This window comes from Pseudophryne corroboree, chromosome 8 (genome assembly GCF_028390025.1).
Source record: "Pseudophryne corroboree isolate aPseCor3 chromosome 8, aPseCor3.hap2, whole genome shotgun sequence".
In the NCBI taxonomy this organism is placed as follows: Eukaryota; Metazoa; Chordata; class Amphibia; order Anura; family Myobatrachidae; genus Pseudophryne; species Pseudophryne corroboree.
The window spans coordinates 6,661,845-6,672,460 of record NC_086451.1 but is presented as its reverse complement, the minus strand read 5'-3'; the positions used below and the strand labels follow the sequence as shown (position 1 = coordinate 6,672,460).

The 10,616-nt window shown below is 45.8% G+C and overlaps 1 protein-coding gene across 1 annotated transcript in view; it reads left to right on the top strand.

Annotated features, from left to right (window-relative positions):
- Positions 1-332: 332 nt before the first annotated feature.
- The window catches only part of CACFD1 (calcium channel flower domain containing 1), a 52,321-nt gene continuing 42,037 nt past the window's right edge, over positions 333-10,616 (top strand). Inside the window, exon 1 of the mRNA XM_063935801.1 lies at positions 333-713. The gene's annotated coding sequence lies outside the window, so the exon portion shown is untranslated. The remainder of the gene's footprint in view (positions 714-10,616) is intronic.

The following is a 10,616-nucleotide window of genomic DNA, read 5'->3' as shown; positions in this document are numbered from 1 at the left end:
GACAGGAGTATAGTGTACAGTACTGTGTATCAGTGTATAATGACAGGAGTATAGTGTACAGCACTGTGTATAATGACAGCAGTGTAGTGTACAGCACTGTGTGTAATAACAGAGGTATATCGGGTATTATGTACAGCACTGTGTATAATGACAGGAGTATAGTGCACAGCACTATGTATGTGTGTGTAATAAGGTATACTGGGTATTATCATGTACAGCGCCGTGTGTAGGCGGGAGGGAAGGACAGCTGCTGCTGCTGAGCTGACACAGTGACCCCGCCCATAGAGAGAGTAGACAGTTACCTCAGGCTCGGGATCATGGGGAGCTCCCGCCAGTGACGTCACGATGTAGCCACGCCCCTCACACTGAAGGTTCCCTCCCAGAAGGCAGCGCGGCAGCTGACGTGTCCCCGATTATTGTCACTCAGTACAGCCTGAGCTGCCGGGACCGGAGCTGCTGCGGGGACCGTGTGACCGGGGAGCCGGGACCGGGGCTGCTGCGGGGACCGTGTGACCGGGGAGCCGGGACCGGGGCTGCTGCGGGGACCGTGTGACCGGGGAGCCGGGACCGGGGCTGCTGCGGGGACCGGGACCGTGTGACCGGGGAGCCGGGACCGGAGCTGCTGCGGGGACCGTGTGACCGGGGAGCCGGGACCGGAGCTGCTGCGGGGACCGTGTGACCGGGGAGCCGGGACCGGAGCTGCTGCGGAGCAGGTGAGCTGCCCCTGACATCTCTATTATATCCATCTATATATTATATATCTCACAATGACCTGTATACATCATCTATATATTATATATCTCACACTGACCTGTATACATCCATCTATATAATATATATCTCACACTGACCTGTATACATCCATCTATATATTATATATCTCACACTGACCTGTATACATCCATCTATATATTATATATCTCACACTGACCTGTATACATCCATCTATATATTATATATCTCTCACACTGACCTGTATGCATCATCTATATATTATATATATCTCACACTGACCTGTATACATCATCTATATAATATATATCTCACACTGACCTGTACACATCATCTATATATTATATATCTCACACTGACCTGTATACATACATCCATCTATATATTATATATCTCACACTGACCTGTATACATCATCTATATATTATATATCTCACACTGACCTGTATACATCATCTATATATTATATATATCTCACACTGACCTGTATACATCCATCTATATAATATATATCTCACACTGACCTGTATACATCCATGTATATATTATATATCTCACACTGACCTGTATACATCATCTATATAATATATATCTCACACTGACCTGTATACATCCATCTATATATTATATATCTCACACTGACCTGTATACATACATCCATCTATATATTATATATCTCACACTGACCTGTATACATCATCTATATATTATATATCTCACACTGACCTGTATACATCATCTATATATTATATATATCTCACACTGACCTGTATACATCCATCTATATAATATATATCTCACACTGACCTGTATACATCCATGTATATATTATATATCTCACACTGACCTGTATACATCCATCTATATAATATATATCTCACACTGACCTGTATACATCCATCTATATATTATATATCTCACACTGACCTGTATACATCCATCTATATATTATATATCTCACACTGACCTGTATACATCCATCTATATAATATATATCTCACACTGACCTGTATACATCCATCTATATATTATATATCTCACACTGACCTGTATACATCATCTATATATTATATATCTCACACTGACCTGTATACATCATCTATATATTATATATCTCACACTGACCTGTATACATCATCTATATAATATATATCTCACACTGACCTGTATACATCCATCTATATAATATATATCTCACACTGACCTGTATACATCCATCTATATAATATATATCTCACACTGACCTGTATACATCCATCTATATATTATATATCTCACACTGACCTGTATACATACATCCATCTATATATTATATATCTCACACTGACCTGTATACATCATCTATATATTATATATCTCACACTGACCTGTATACATCATCTATATATTATATATCTCACACTGACCTGTATACATCCATCTATATATTATATATCTCACACTGACCTGTATACATCATCTATATATTATATATCTCACACTGACCTGTATACATCATCTATATATTATATATCTGACACTGTCCTGTATACATCCATCTATATATTATATATATCTCACACTGACCTGTATACATCATATATATATTATATATCTCACACTGACCTGTATACATCCATCTATATATTATATATCTCACACTGACCTGTATACATCCATCTATATATTATATATCTCACACTGACCAGTATACATCATCTATATATTATATATCTCACACTGACCTGTATACATCATCTATATATTATATATCTCACACTGACCTGTATACATCATCTATATATTATATATCTCACACTGACCTGTATACATCCATCTATATATTATATATCTCACACTGACCTGTATACATCCATCTATATATTATATATCTCACACTGACCTGTATACATCATCTATATATTATATATATCTCACACTGACCTGTATACATCCATCTATATATTATATATCTCACACTGACCTGTTTACATCATCTATATATTATATATCTCACACTGACCTGTATACATCATCTATATATTATATATCTCACACTGACCTGTATACATCCATCTATATATTATATATCTCACACTGACCTGTATACATCCATCTATATATTATATATATCTCACACTGACCTGTATACATCATCTATATATTATATATATCTCACACTGACCTGTATACATCCATCTATATATTATATATCTCACACTGACCTGTATACATCATCTATATATTATATATATCTCACACTGACCTGTACACATCCATCTATATATGATATATCTCACACTGACCTGTATACATCATCTATATATTATATATCTCACACTGACCTGTATACATCCATCTATATATTATATATCTCACAATGACCTGTATACATCATCTATATATTATATATCTCACACTGACCTGTATACATCATCTATATATTATATATCTCACACTGACCTGTAAACATCCATCTATATTTCTCTGACGTCCTAGTGGATGCTGGGGACTCCGTCAGGACCATGGGGATTAGCGGCTCCGCAGGAGACAGGGCACAAAAGTAAAAGCTTTAGGATCAGGTGGTGTGCACTGGCTCCTCCCCCCATGACCCTCCTCCAAGCCTCAGTTAGATTTTTGTGCCCGGCCGAGAAGGGTGCAATCTAGGTGGCTCTCCTAAAGAGCTGCTTAGAGTAAAAGTTTTTTGTTAGGTTTTTTATTTTCAGTGAGTCCTGCTGGCAACAGGCTCACTGCATCGAGGGACTTAGGGGAGAGAAGTGAACTCACCTGCGTGCAGGATGGATTGGCTTCTTAGGCTACTGGACACCATTAGCTCCAGAGGGAGTCGGGACACAGGTCTCACCCTGGGGTTCGTCCCGGAGCCGCGCCGCCGACCCCCTTGCAGATGCCGAAAAGTGAAGAGGTCCAGAAACCGGCGGCAGAAGACTTTTCAGTCTTCATAAGGTAGCGCACAGCACTGCAGCTGTGCGCCATTGTTGTCAGCACACTTCATAGCAGCGGTCACTGAGGGTGCAGGGCGCTGGGGGGGGCGCCCTGGGCAGCAATGATAGTACCTTATTCTGGCTAAAAATACATCACATATAGCCCCTGGGGGCTATATGGATGTATTTAACCCCTGCCAGGTCTCAGAAAAACGGGAGAAGAAGCCCGCCGAAAAGGGGGCGGGGCCTATTCTCCTCAGCACACAGCGCCATTTTCCCTCACAGAAATGCTGGTGGGAAGGCTCCCAGGCTCTCCCCTGCACTGCACTACAGAAACAGGGTTAAAACAGAGAGGGGGGGCACTTATTTGGCGATATGACTATATATATTAAAATGCTATAAGGGAAAAACACTTATATAAAGGTTGTCCCTGTATAATTATAGCGTTTTTGGTGTGTGCTGGCAAACTCTCCCTCTGTCTCCCCAAAGGGCTAGTGGGGTCCTGTCCTCTATCAGAGCATTCCCTGTGTGTGTGCTGTGTGTCGGTACGTGTGTGTCGACATGTATGAGGACGATGTTGGTGAGGAGGCGGAGAAATTGCCTGTAATGGTGATGTCACTCTCTAGGGAGTCGACACCGGAATGGATGGCTTATTTAAGGAATTACGTGATAATGTCAACACGCTGCAAGGTCGGTTGACGACATGAGACGGCCGGCAAACCAATTAGTACCTGTCCAGGCGTCTCAAACACCGTCAGGGGCGTTAAAACGTCCTTTTACCTCAGTCGGTAGACACAGACACGGACACTGACTCCAGTGTCGACGGTGAAGAAACAAACGTATTTTCCTTTAGGGCCACACGTTACTTGTTAAGGGCAATGAAGGAGGTGTTACATATTTCTGATACTACAAGTACCACAAAAAAGGGTATTATGTGGAGTGTGAAAAAACTACCTGTAGTTTTTCCTGAATCAGATAAATTAAATGAAGTGTGTGATGATGCGTGGGTTTCCCCCGATAGAAAATTATTGGCGGTATACCCTTTCCCGCCAGAAGTTAGGGCGCGTTGGGAAACACCTCTTAGGGTGGATAAGGCGCTCACACGCTTATCAAAACAAGTGGCGGTACCGTCTCCAGATAGGGCCGCCCTCAAGGAGCCAGCTGATAGGAGGCTGGAAAATATCCTAAAAAGTATATACACACATACTGGTGTTATACTGCGACCAGCGATCGCCTCAGCCTAGATGTGCAGCGCTGGGGTGGCTTGGTCGGATTCCCTGACTGAAAATATTGATACCCTTGACAGGGACAGTATTTTATTGACTATAGAGCATTTAAAGGATGCATTTCTATATATGCGAGATGCACAGAGGGATATTTGCACTCTGGCATCAAGAGTAAGTGCGATGTCCATATCTGCCAGAAGTTGTTTATGGACACGACAGTGGTCAGGTGATGCAGATTCCAAACGGCACATGGAAGTATTAGGAGAAAAAGACAACGTCTTTTCAGCCTCAGTCCTTTCGTCCCCATAAGGGCAAGCGGGCAAAAGGCCAGTCATATCTGCCATGGGATAGAGGAAAGGAAAGAAGACTGCAGCAGGCAGCCCATTCCCAGAAACAGAAGCCCTCCACCGCTTCTGCCAAGTCCTCAGCATGACGCTGGGGCCGTACAAGCGGACTCAGGTGCTGTGGGGGGGGTCGTCTCAAGAGTTTCAGCACGCAGTGGGCTCACTCGCAAGTGGACCCCTGGATCCTACAAGTAGTATCCCAGGGGTACAGATTGGAAATTCGAGACGTCTCCCCCTCGCAGGTTCCTGAAGTCTGCTTTACCAACGTCTCCCTCCGACAGGGAGGCAGTAGTGGAAACAATTCACAAGCTGTATTCCCAGCAGGTGATAATCAAAGTACCCCTCCTACAACAAGGAAAGGGGTATTATTCTACACTATATTGTGGTACTGAAGCCAGACGGCTCGGTGAGACCTATTCTAAATCTGAAATAGTTGAACACTTACATACAGAGGTTCAAATCAAGATGGAGTCACTCAGAGCAGTGATAGCGAACCAGGAAGAAGGGGACTATATGGTGTCCCGGGACATCAGGGATGCTTACCTCCATGTCCCAATTTGCCCTTCTCACTAAGGGTACCTCAGGTTCGTGGTACAGAACTGTCACTATCAGTTTCAGATGCTGCCGGTTGGATTGTCCACGGCACCCCGGGTCCTTACCAAGGTAATGGCCGAAATGATGATTCTTCTTCAAAGAAAATGGACGATCTCCTGATAGGGGCAAGGTCCAGAGAACAGTTGGAGGTCGGAGTAGCACTATCTCAAGTAGTTCTACGACAGCACGGGTGGATTCTAAATATTCCAAAACCGCAGCTGTTTCCGACGACACGTCTGCTGTTCCTAGGGATGATTCTGGACACAGTCCAGAAAAAGGTGTTTCTCCCGGAGAAGAAAGCCAGGGAGTTATCCGAGCTAGTCAGGAACCTCCTAAAACCAGGAAAAGTGTCAGTGCATCATTGCACAAGGGTCCTGGGAAAAATGGTGGCTTCTTACGAAGCGATTCCATTCGGTAGATTTCACGCAAGAACTTTTCAGTGGGATCTGCTGGAAAAATGGTCCGGATCGCATCTTCAGATGCATCAGCGGATAACCCTGTCTCCAAGGACAAGGGTGTTTCTTCTGCGGTGGCTGCAGAGTGCTCATCTACTAAAGGGCCGCAGACTCGGCATTCAGGACTGGGTCCTGGTGACCACGGATGCCAGCCTGAGAGGCTGGGGAGCAGTCACACAGGGAAAAAATTTCCAGGGAGTGTGATCAAGTCTGGAGACTTCTCTCCACATAAATATACTGGAGCTAAGGGCAATTTACAATGTTCTAAGCTTAGCAAGACCTCTGCTTCAAGGTCAGCCGGTATTGATCCAGTGGGACAACATCACGGCAGTCGCCCACGTAAACAGACAGGGCGGCACAAGAAGCAGGAGGGCAATGGCAGAAACTGCAAGGATTCTTCGCTGGGCGAAAAATCATGTGATAACACTGTCAGCAGTGTTCATTCCGGGAGTGGACAACTGGGAAGCAGACTTCCTCAGCAGGCACGACCTCCACCCGGGAGAGTGGGGACTTCATCGGGAAGTATTCCACATGATTGTGAACCGTTGGGAAAGACCAAAGGTGGACATGATGGCGTCCCGCCTGAACAAAAAACTGGACAGGTATTGCGCCAGGTCAAGAGACCCTCAAGCAATATCTGTGGACGTTCTGGTAACACCGTGGGTGTACCAGTCGGTGTATGTGTTCCCTCCTCTGCTTCTCATAACCAAGGTACTGAGAATTATAAGACGTAGAGGAGTAAGAACTATACTCGTGGCTCCGGATTGGCCAAGAAGGACGTGGCACCCGGAACTTCAAGAAATGCTCACAGAGGACTCATGGCCTCTGCCGCTAAGAAGGGACTTGCTTCAGCAAGTACCAGGTCTGTTCCAAGACTTACCGCGGCTGCGTTTGACGGCATGGCGGTGGAACGCCAGATCCTAAGGGAAAAAGGCATTCCGGAAGAGGTCATTCCTACCCTGGTCAAAGCCAGGAAGGAGGTGACCGCAAAACATTATCACCACATGTGGCGAAAATATGTTGCGTGGTGTGAGGCCAGGAAGGCCCCACGAAGAAATTTCAACTCGGTCGATTCCTGCATTTCCTGCAAACAGGAGTGTCTATGGGCCTCAAATTGGGGTCCATTAAGGTTCAAATTTCGGCCCTGTAAAATTTTCTTCCAGAAAGAATTGGCTTCAGTTCCTGAAGTCCAGAAGTTTGTCAAGGGAGTATTGCATATACAACCCCCTTTTTGTGCCTCCAGTGGCACTGTGGGATCTCAACGTAGTTCTGGGATTCCTCAAATCACATTTTAAACCGCTCAAATCTGTGGATTTGAAATATATCACATGGAAAGTGACCATGCTGTTGGCCCTGGCCTCGGCCAGGCGAGTGTCAGAATTGGCGGCTTTGTCTCACAAAAGCCATATCTGATTGTCCATTCGGACAGGGCAGAACTGCGGACTCGTCCCCAGTTTCTTCCTAAGGTGGTGTCAGCGTTTCACCTGAACCAGCTTATTGTGGTACCTGCGGCTACTAGGGACTTGGAGGACTCCAAGTTGCTAGATGTTGTCAGGGCCCTGAAAATATAGGTTTCCAGGACGGCTGGAGTCAGGAAAACTGACTCGCTGTTATCCTGTATGCACCCAACAAACTGGGTGCTCTTGCTTCTAAGCAGACGATTGCTCGTTGGATTTGTAGCACATTTCAACTTGCACATTCTGTGGCAGGCCTGCCACAGCCTAAATCTGTCAAGGCCCATTCCACAAGGAAGGTGGGCTCATCCTGGGCGGCTGCCCGAGGGGTCTCGGCATTACAACTCTGCCGAGCAGCTACGTGGTCGGGGGAGAACACGTTTGTAAAATTCTACAAATTTGATACCCTGGCTAAAGAGGACCTGGAGTTCTCTCATTCGGTGCTGCAGAGTCACCCGCACTCTCCCGCCCGTTTGGGAGCTTTGGTATAATCCCCATGGTCCTGACGGAGTCCCCAGCATCCACTAGGACGTCAGAGAAAATAAGATTTTACTTACCGATAAATCTATTTCTCGTAGTCCGTAGTGGATGCTGGGCGCCCATCCCAAGTGCGGATTGTCTGCAATACTTGTACATAGTTATTGTTACAAAAATTGGGTTATTATTGTTGTGAGCCATCTTTTCAGAGGCTCCGCTGTTATCATGCTGTTAACTGGGTTCAGATCACAGGTTGTACGGTGTGATTGGTGTGGCTGGTAGGAGTCTTACCCGGGATTCAAAATCCTTCCTTATTGTGTACGCTCGTCCGGGCACAGTATCCTAACTGAGGCTTGGAGGAGGGTCATGGGGGGAGGAGCCAGTGCACACCACCTGATCCTAAAGCTTTTACTTTTGTGCCCTGTCTCCTGCGGAGCCGCTAATCCCCATGGTCCTGACGGAGTCCCCAGCATCCACTACGGACTACGAGAAATAGATTTATCGGTAAGTAAAATCTTATTATTATATATCTCACACTGACCTGTATACATCATCTACATATTATATATCTCACACTGACCTGTATACATCATCTATATATTATATATCTCACACTGACCTGTATACATCATCTATATATTATATATCTCACACTGACCTGTATACATCATCTATATATTATATATCTCACACTGACCTGTATACATCCATCTATATATTATATATCTCACACTGACCTGTATACATCCATCTATATTTCTCTGACGTCCTAAGTGGATGCTGGGACTCCGTAAGGACCATGGGGATTAGCGGCTCCGCAGGAGACTGGGCACAACTAAAGAAAGCTTTAGGACTACCTGGTGTGCACTGGCTCCTCCCACTAAGACCCTCCTCCAGACCTCAGTTAGATTCTTGTGCCCGGCTGAGCTGGATGCACACTAGGGGCTCTCCTGAGCTCCTAGAAAGAAAGTATATTTTAGGTTTTTTATTTTACAGTGAGATCTGCTGGCAACAGACTCACTGCAGCGAGGGACTAAGGGGAGAAGAAGCGAACCTACCTAACTGGTGGTAGCTTGGGCTTCTTAGGCTACTGGACACCATTAGCTCCAGAGGGATCGACCGCATGGAACCGGCCATTGATGTTCAGTCCCGGAGCCGCGCCGCCGGCCCCCTTACAGAGCCAGAAGCAAGAAGTGTTCCGGAAAATCGGCGGCAGAAGACTTCAGTCTTCACCAAGGTAGCGCACAGCACTGCAGCTGTGCGCCATTGCTCCTCATGCACACCTCACACTCCGGTCACTGATGGGTGCAGGGCGCTGGGGGGGGGGGGTGCCCTGAGCAGCAATATAAACACCTTGCCTGGCAAAATCATCACAATATATAGCCCCAGAGGCTATATATGTGATAAATACCCCTGCCAGAATACATAAAAAAGCGGGAGAAAAGTCAGCGAAAAAGGGGCGGAGCAATCTCCCTCAGCACACTGGCGCCATTTTCTCTTCACAGTGCAGCTGGAAGACAGCTCCCCAGGCTCTCCCCTGTAGTGTTCAGGCTCAAAGGGTTAAAAAGAGAGGGGGGGGCACTAAATTTAGGCGCAATATTGTTTATACAAGCAGCTATTGGGGGAAAAATCACTCAGTTATAGTGTTTATCCCTAAATTATATAGCGCTCTGGTGTGTGCTGGCATACTCTCTCTCTGTCTCCCCAAAGGACTTTGTGGGGGCCTGTCCTCAGTCAGAGCATTCCCTGTGTGTGTGCTGTGTGTCGGTACGGCTGTGTCGACATGTGGGATGAGGAAGGTTATGTGGAGGTGGAGCAGAGGCCGATAAATGGGATGTCGCCCCCTGTGGGGCCGACACCAGAGTGGATGGATAGGTGGAAGGTATTAACCGACAATGTCAACTCCTTACATAGAAGGCTGGATGACGTAAAACAGCTGTGGGACAGCCGGCTTCTCAGCCCGCGCCTGCCCAGGCGTCTCAAAGGCCATCAGGGGCTCAAAAAAGCGCCCGTTACCTCAGATGGCAGACACAGATGTCGTCGCGGAGTCTGACTCCAGTGTCGACGAGGTTGAGACATATACACAATCCACTAGGAACATCCGGTACATGATCTCGGCAATGAAAAATGTGTTACGCATTTCTGACATGAACCCAAGTACCACATAAAAGGGGTTTTATTTTTGGGGAGAAAAAGCAGCCAGTGTTTTGTTCCCCCATCAGATGAATGAATGAAGTGTGTAAAGTAGCGTGGGTTCCCCCGATAAGAAACTGGTAATTTCTAAAAAGTTACTGATGGCGTACCCTTTCCCGCCAGAGGATAGGTCACGTTGGGAGATATCCCTTAGGGTGGATAAGGCGCTCACACGTTTGTCGAAAGGTGGCACTGCCGTCTTAGGATACGGCCACCTTGA